A 7,501-nucleotide genomic window follows, 5' to 3' on the forward strand; every position below is an offset into this window, starting at 1 on the left:
CTGATCCCGGATACCCACTATTTTATGTTTTGTATTTTAGCCCTGTTCACACTTACAATTAAAAGGTTTTTAACTTTCCAGATTGCTGTCCATGATTCATCTGACTCCTAATTCCAATCCTATGCTTAAAGAAAATAAATTTAAAAGTTATTATATATGTTTTTTCATAATAAAATCTGCTTTATCTCTTGCTTTTAGCTTGTTAGAATTGGCAGAGCAATAGAATACATTTGCATTTTTTGACTCTTGCCTTTTATCTTTCTTCTATCTTCAACTTTGGGACACAGGTACGATGACTAGAGATGCAGAAGCCATTTTGCAAGAATGAGGATGAATGCTACCTGCTAAGTAAGCTGTCTTGGAATACCAAAAAGAATTAAGGGTGCTGAGAGTGTAATGGGAGCTGCCATACCTTTTCTTAATAGCCCTCCTTCATACTACTTATGTAACAAATAAGGATTTATGCAATAAATTATGTAATAAATCCCTATTTGATGCAGTCAAGTTACTGGTTCAAACAGCCTAATGTAATTCTAACTGATACAGCAACTGCAGATATTTATTAACTTATTATAGATGTTAGAAATTGAGATGAAACAGATATGTGAAATGCGGCGTACGTTTATTTAATTCTACTTTTTCCTATGTTGCTATAAATTAATACAAATTTCCCAAATTAAAAACTTATACACATTCAATGTTATATTAGTAAAATAATATTATTACTTAATAAAATGTTTTTAAGCACATTGACAAAAATTAATTTTTAAAAATTATATTAATTATACAAACACATAAATATACTTTTTCCAAGACAAAGTTAAGCAATACCATTCATTTAAGGAATCTGGATTGTGGAAAATTACTTTTCTCTGTTCATTTAGTCTGTATTTAACTTAAAGCAGCTCTCTTGGATTGTTAGTCATGACTCAGTTGTTTACTCATCTCTTTTGGAAAAAAAAGGTTTAAATATATTTTGTGTAATAAATATTTATATGGACTTTTTGATAGCCTTCGTTCTGTCAATATCACCTGATTAACTCTGGAAATTTTGAAATTTGTGTATGAGTATTGTGGAAGAAATGGATCTGTGTGTGGGGTTTGGATTAGATCTGCACAAGGCCACCCTAGTTCTTAAAATGCAGCCTGTATAAAAGGATAGAAACACAAAGCAATCACATACTTTTTGCTGAAGAAAGAAGTCAAATAGGATTTGTATGGTTAAATTACACAATTTTTCAGTTCTTATATTTTATAATGTAAGTGGACAAATAGGATAATCTATTTTAAAACAGTTTAAATAGTTAAACTGTTACAGGTGCTCAGGTTAAAAGTTACGTATAAAACCTTACAGACCTGGGTTTTGCTCAAGCTCTGCTGGTTCACAAGCCTGCGAGTTCGCTGTGTGAAATATGAAACTGGCCCATGCATGGAGACCAAGGAGAAATTGAACAAAGTGGCAGGCCTCCTTTTGGCCTCCAGATTGGTAGGTGGCAGGTTTAATATGGAAGAAAACTTGAGCCAGCCTTGACAGCCTAGTGGTTAAAGTTCTGCGCTCTCTGTTTTGGCTGCGGGAATTTGGTTCCCTGTCACAGAACCACACCACTCATCTGTCAGTAGCCATGCTATGGCAGTGGCTCACATGGAAGGACTAGAAGGACTTAGAACTAGAATATACAACTGTGCCCTGGGGTGTTGAGAAGGAAAAAAAAAAGACAGGAAGATTGGCAACAGATGTTAGCTCAGGGCGAGTCTTTCCCAGCAAAAAAAAAGAAAATTTACATAGGAGGCTTGTCTTGGGTGGCTGCATGATGGGTAGATATGCACACGACTGGCCAGAATCTTAAAAGTTTATACAGAGACCTCCACTGGGTTCAGTCAGATGATCCATCCAGATGTTCTCAACAACACGTTGCTCCCTCAAGGCTCTGTCCTTAAAGTAACCCCTGCTGTGGGAACGGTGGGCAGAACATACATTCCAAGCACTGGGAGAGCGTGAGGAGCCTCAATTGCCCAGGTCCGGCTTGTGGGCCAACCTGCAGTCATGTCTTCTCAATGACCTCTTCCAATATGCTCATTAAACAAAAATTTTCACAAGAAAAAAATCCATAATCCTTAACAGGTATAGTTTAAATACTCAGTGAGATCTTGGACAAACCTGCTTTTTCCTCCTAAGTGGACTTTGGTTTATCAGACAATTTAGAAATGTACATGTTGTGTAATACCTCTTTCTCAATCATTGGAAATGAAAAATCCATCATGATATTTGAAATTGTTCAGGTGCTTGTGACTACAATATTTTTTCTTGTTATCAGATTGCTTATCAAATTTAATCATAACTTACAATTCCACAATGAAGTTTGGTCAAAGTAGACACATACACGTATTCATACTATAAATATTCTGATTTTTCAGGTTACATGTGGATCCTAACTCGCCAATGTGATGATAAGATTTTTGAGGGCAGAGATGATATCTTATTCTTGTCAGTTCCCAACAATAATATGCTAAACAGTGCTCAATGCATTTACAATTCAATCAAAATTTATATCTTAGAAGCACATTAAATCTTTTGTACTGATTCATTTTTTCAATCGTTTTTATTGTGATAAAATATATATATCATAAAACTTACTATCTTAACCATTTTTAAGTGTACAGTTTAGTGGTATTAAACACCTTCATAATGTTGTGTCATCATCACCATCATCCATCTCCAGAACTCTTTTCATCTTGTAAAACTGAAACTCTATACCCGTTAAACAATAACCCTACTCTGCCGTTTCCCCAGCCTCTGGCAACCACCATCCTATTTTGTGTTTCTATGATTTTGACTACTCTGTGTATCTCATATGAATGGAATCACACAGTGTTTGTCTTTTTGTGACTGGCTTAATTCACCAAGCATAATGTCCTTAAAGTTCATCCAATTTGTTGCATTTGTCAGAATTTCCTTCCTTTTTATAGCTGAATAACGTTCCATTGTATATATGTATAGATTTTGTGTACATACATTTTGCTTATCCATTCATCCACCAATAGACACCTGGGTTCTTCCACATTTAAGCTATTGTGAACAATGCTGTTATGAACAGGAGTATACAAATATCTCTTTGAGACTCTGCTTTCAACTTTTCTAGGTATATACTTAGAGGTAGAATTGCTAGATCATATGGTAATCCTATTTTTATTTTTTTGAGGAACTGTCATACTATTTTCTACAGTGGCTGTGCCATTTTACATTCCCACCAACTGTGCACAAGTGTGCCAGTTTCCCCACATCCTCACCAACACTTGTTATTATGATAGTAGCCATCCTAACAGTGTGAGGTGTTTTGTCCTTATTCTTAATTCAAAAAGTCACTATGTGAGTTAAGATTTTTATGTAAAATAAAAATTTTCTTTATACAGAGAATTATATATAAGAATTAACCCTGAAAAAGATTTTAATAATTAACAAAAATAATTATATTGCTTTTTCGTTCTTTTCCCTGTATTGGTATAAATTATCACAAATTTCCCAAGATAAAAATGTATAGATATTCAATGTTAGATGTAATAGTGAAATAATCTTTTCAATTAATAAAATTTTTTTCAGTACATTAACAAAGATCTATAGATTGATTACATTGAAATGTCTCCAAAAAGAAAGTACTTAGAAAGATAACACGTAAAATACAAATTAAGCAATCTTAAAGGATAATTTAAATCTATGTGAACTCCGTGTTCTTTTGATTGAATATATCATGTGAAATTTTAAAGAAATGTGCTAGAAATAAAATGATCAAATCCTTGGTATATGCTATTAACAAACACAGGAATATAGTAACAGAAGATATAGTAAAAGATCAAAGTGATACTGAGTTCCCATTGACATTGTTTCAGTGCAAGTTAAGGCCACTAGTAACAGAATATATAATAAAAGATGAAAGTAATGCTGAGTTTTCATTGATATATTTTCTGTCATAGGAAGTTTAAGCCATTGTTTTTCCAACACCTCAAGTGGGAAAATAAATACCTTCTAGGCAAATAAAAAGTTTCTGTAGACCAAGGTAATTTAGTATCTGCTGTGGCAAATGACATATGTAATTTTTCATCCTCTCTGAGACCACCTGAACAGCTATCCTTGTGTGCTTAAATGGTTATTAAAATACCTCTTTGGAAGTGTTTACCTGAAGGCTTTAGAAAAAGTGAGATGTCTCCTCATTTCTGGAGAAATTCAATTTAATAAAGTTAATTTTAAGCTCTATTACCCCTCAACTCTATTTTCTCCACGGTTGTTTCAGATGGAAGAAATGAATGCCTCTGTTGGAAAACAGATCTGAGGTGTCAGAAGACAGTATTTGGATTCCTGTCATCAGAACTGCGAAAATCGTGCACGGGTAATCAATCTGTACAGCCATACCAAAAATATACAAAGACTTGTTAGAAGGGGGAGATAAAGTTAAACAAATCTGGATTCTTCATAATATTTTAACAAAGACAATTTCTGTTCCTTGAACATGCTAGGTGTTCTCCTGCCTTTCCTCTGCCCGGAGCATGGAATTTCCATTACAAATTCAAGCGGAAATCTAGCTCTCCTCCTCAGATTTGTTCTAATCACATTCTTTTTAGAAAACCTATCTTTGTCCACCCCTAATCCTTCTTACTTTGTTTAGTTTTTCCTTTTTCCCATAACATTACTCTCCTTCTAACAAGATAGATGATTTACTTGCGTGTTTTTCTTGTCTGATTCCTCCTTCTAGAATGTAAGTTTCACAGGGGCAGATGCTCCACAGGTATCTGTGGAGTTAATGAGTGAATGAATGAGTAATTAATAAATCAGTAAATACTTAATCAATATTCAGTATGTTCCAACTCCTGTTCAGAGCACAAGAAGTGGATGTTTTCTCTGCCTTCATGCAGGAATCTTTCTAATGGGAAATATAGCTACTAGAATGTGATTAATAAATATGAAATATTTGAGGGATTATGAGAGAGCATAATATCACATCATCTGGGGTTTCAAAGAAGTTCACCTGAGGAATCGAGCTAAGATTTTATTCTGGCAGATGAGTGAAAGTTCCTAAGAAGATTAAGCAAAGCTTTTTATTTTCAAAAATTGTTTGAGTCATCTCATTTGTTGACCTAATATACTTGTCACACTATATTCCACATCTTTTTTGTCAGAAAGTTGGCCTCATTATTTCTTTTGTACTGCATATTCTTCAAAATAAAAGTGGAATCATTTTATTGGTAGGGAGAGGTAGTCAAGATACACTTATACATTAATAACTATTAAAACATGGAATTTAGATAAAGCCAATGTTCGTTTTATGTGTAAGTAAAGGGGAGATGAGATTAGAATGACTACATCTCATTTCTCTACAAGAAATTTATCCACAACTGCTAATTAGACCAAATCCAGCAAAACATAGTATAAAATGTGACTAAAAATTTCCCTAAAATACAAGAACAGGTTTGGTTCCTTTCCTCACGAAGCCAAAGTACACATATCCCATGGAACAGCAATCAGGGAAAAAGGGGTACATGCAAAAGAAACGCGGGCTGAGCGTTGGATTTCCGTCAGAGAGTCTGCCGTTCTTTACATCCCTTTCTTCTCTGCCAGAACGAAGCAAAGGAGACTAAAGTGACAAGTGTGTTGTAGAGGCAAGTTCCATCAGGCTTCCTGGTCTGCATTTGACTATGATTGGGGGAAGGACAAACACCTACAGCCTGTGAATTCTTATAGGCCACTTGTCTCCACTCGGGCAATCCTCTCACAAATGTCATAACAGCCTCTCTCAGAAAATCTAGAGAATAGGTCTGCTTGTACAATTGTGCAGCTAATGTCCTGGTAGGCACTGTTCTCTGTTATGCTGTGGGAAAAGAAAAGAAAATTCTGATAGATATGTTAATATTTAAAAACATTAAAAGATGAAAGAATAAAATGTATGATCCACTATTTCTGAGATTTGGGTCAACTCTAAGCCAAAAAGTATGTATTCTTTATTTTTTTATCTGTCTGGCTTTATTTTTATTGTTTTGTGTAGCAAGACAAAATAAGAGAGGGAGTTGAGACTGCGCAATTCTCCAGAGAACGCGCAGAGGTCTGATGATGCCCGTAAGTGGGTGTGGGAATTGTCCTTCCCGGACATGCATTCAATATTCTTTTGATAGTACAGTGAGGAGGATCTTGATTAATCATCAAGCATTTAACTACTTCTCCTCAAGATTTATATAAAACAAAGGACACAATTTAATGTGAAAGCTACAATTAACCCTATTAATCTTATAATCTTCAAATATCTCATTCTTTTAGATTTAGTCTTTTCACTTCTTTGTGTAATGAAGACTTGGAAAAATCATTATCTGCATGCAATACATTTTGTACCAGGTGGGAATTTTCTTATTCTTCATCAAAACTCTCAGGTGAGTTGACTATATATTTTTTTTCCTTAAGAACAATACATATTTACATCTAAGGTTAAAGCCAGGTGTTACTACTCTTACTTAGTTAGCTAGTTTATTTGTTAACCAGTTTATGTCTGACTGGCTATGGTCTTTGTGACTCCCACCAGCTGTACACCAGCTGTGCCTCCCCCTCTGCCACTCAGAGCAATTTCCAGAGACTCGTATTTAAAGGAGAGTGAAATGTTGTCTCTAATTATAACAGCAATCTGTTCCACAGTAGTTTTCACACTCTACTTATACTCTCTACTGTGTTTTTCAAATAGTTTATCCTCTCTTCCTTTTCTCTAATTTTGGTTTTAAACCCATGAAAGTGCTGGTTAACTAAATTCATTTTAAAATACCTTACCTCTGGCACACTTTTTTTGAAGCACATATGATTGTTTACCCTGATATTTAAGGTCAAGTTTGAGTTATTTCTCCAAATATCGAGGACAAGGTGAACTGGTGGGTATTGGTGAGGATGGTTAGTCCCCGATGTTTATTTATCTTCTGCCATAGATGCCACCTGCCTTCCGATGATTAAGTAGGCATGGAGTAACTCCTGTCAGCACAGAGGCTTTTTCAAGAATGTTCTCTCAGTTCTTCTGCACGATTACTGTTTTACAAAGAAAACACAACCCCAAACAGTGAGCAAGCATCTGCTTTGTTTAAGAAATGTAGCAAGTAAATTAAATCTGTACTAACTTTGCAACAAACTATGTGCTCAAATTCCACAATATAGCATAATGATATAATTTTACATTTGTCTTTTACAATTATTTAAACCTGGTTCTTAATTTTATGATTGGTTACAGGCTAAAGAAAAAGCATGGAAATAGGCCTTAAACATGATGGCAAGCAACTGTATGCCCTCCAAAATCCTAGCTAGGATTTTGATATACTGGTGACATAAAGACTTTAAAATAACAATTTTTTTTGTTTAATATTCAGATGCTTCATACCCAAAACATAAAAATGTCTTATAAACTAAACATGTTTTATTGTCGACCAGATTTTTATTTAAAAAAGAAATACAAGAACAAAAATCCATAAGTTATTTAAAATTTAT

At 34.4% G+C, this 7,501-nt stretch overlaps 1 long non-coding RNA gene across 1 annotated transcript; it reads right to left on the reverse strand.

Moving 5' to 3' along the window:
- Nucleotides 1–3,650: 3,650 nt before the first annotated feature.
- LOC138918551 (uncharacterized) lies at nucleotides 3,651–7,027 on the reverse strand. Its single transcript, XR_011428042.1, has 3 exons — nucleotides 6,800–7,027; nucleotides 4,712–5,858; nucleotides 3,651–4,391 (listed from the first exon to the last, which is right to left on the reverse strand). It is a non-coding gene; the product is annotated as an uncharacterized lncRNA (long non-coding RNA).
- Between the last annotated feature and the right edge of the window lie 474 nt (nucleotides 7,028–7,501).

This window comes from Equus caballus, chromosome 17 (assembly GCF_041296265.1).
Source record: "Equus caballus isolate H_3958 breed thoroughbred chromosome 17, TB-T2T, whole genome shotgun sequence".
Taxonomy (NCBI): domain Eukaryota; kingdom Metazoa; phylum Chordata; class Mammalia; order Perissodactyla; family Equidae; genus Equus; species Equus caballus.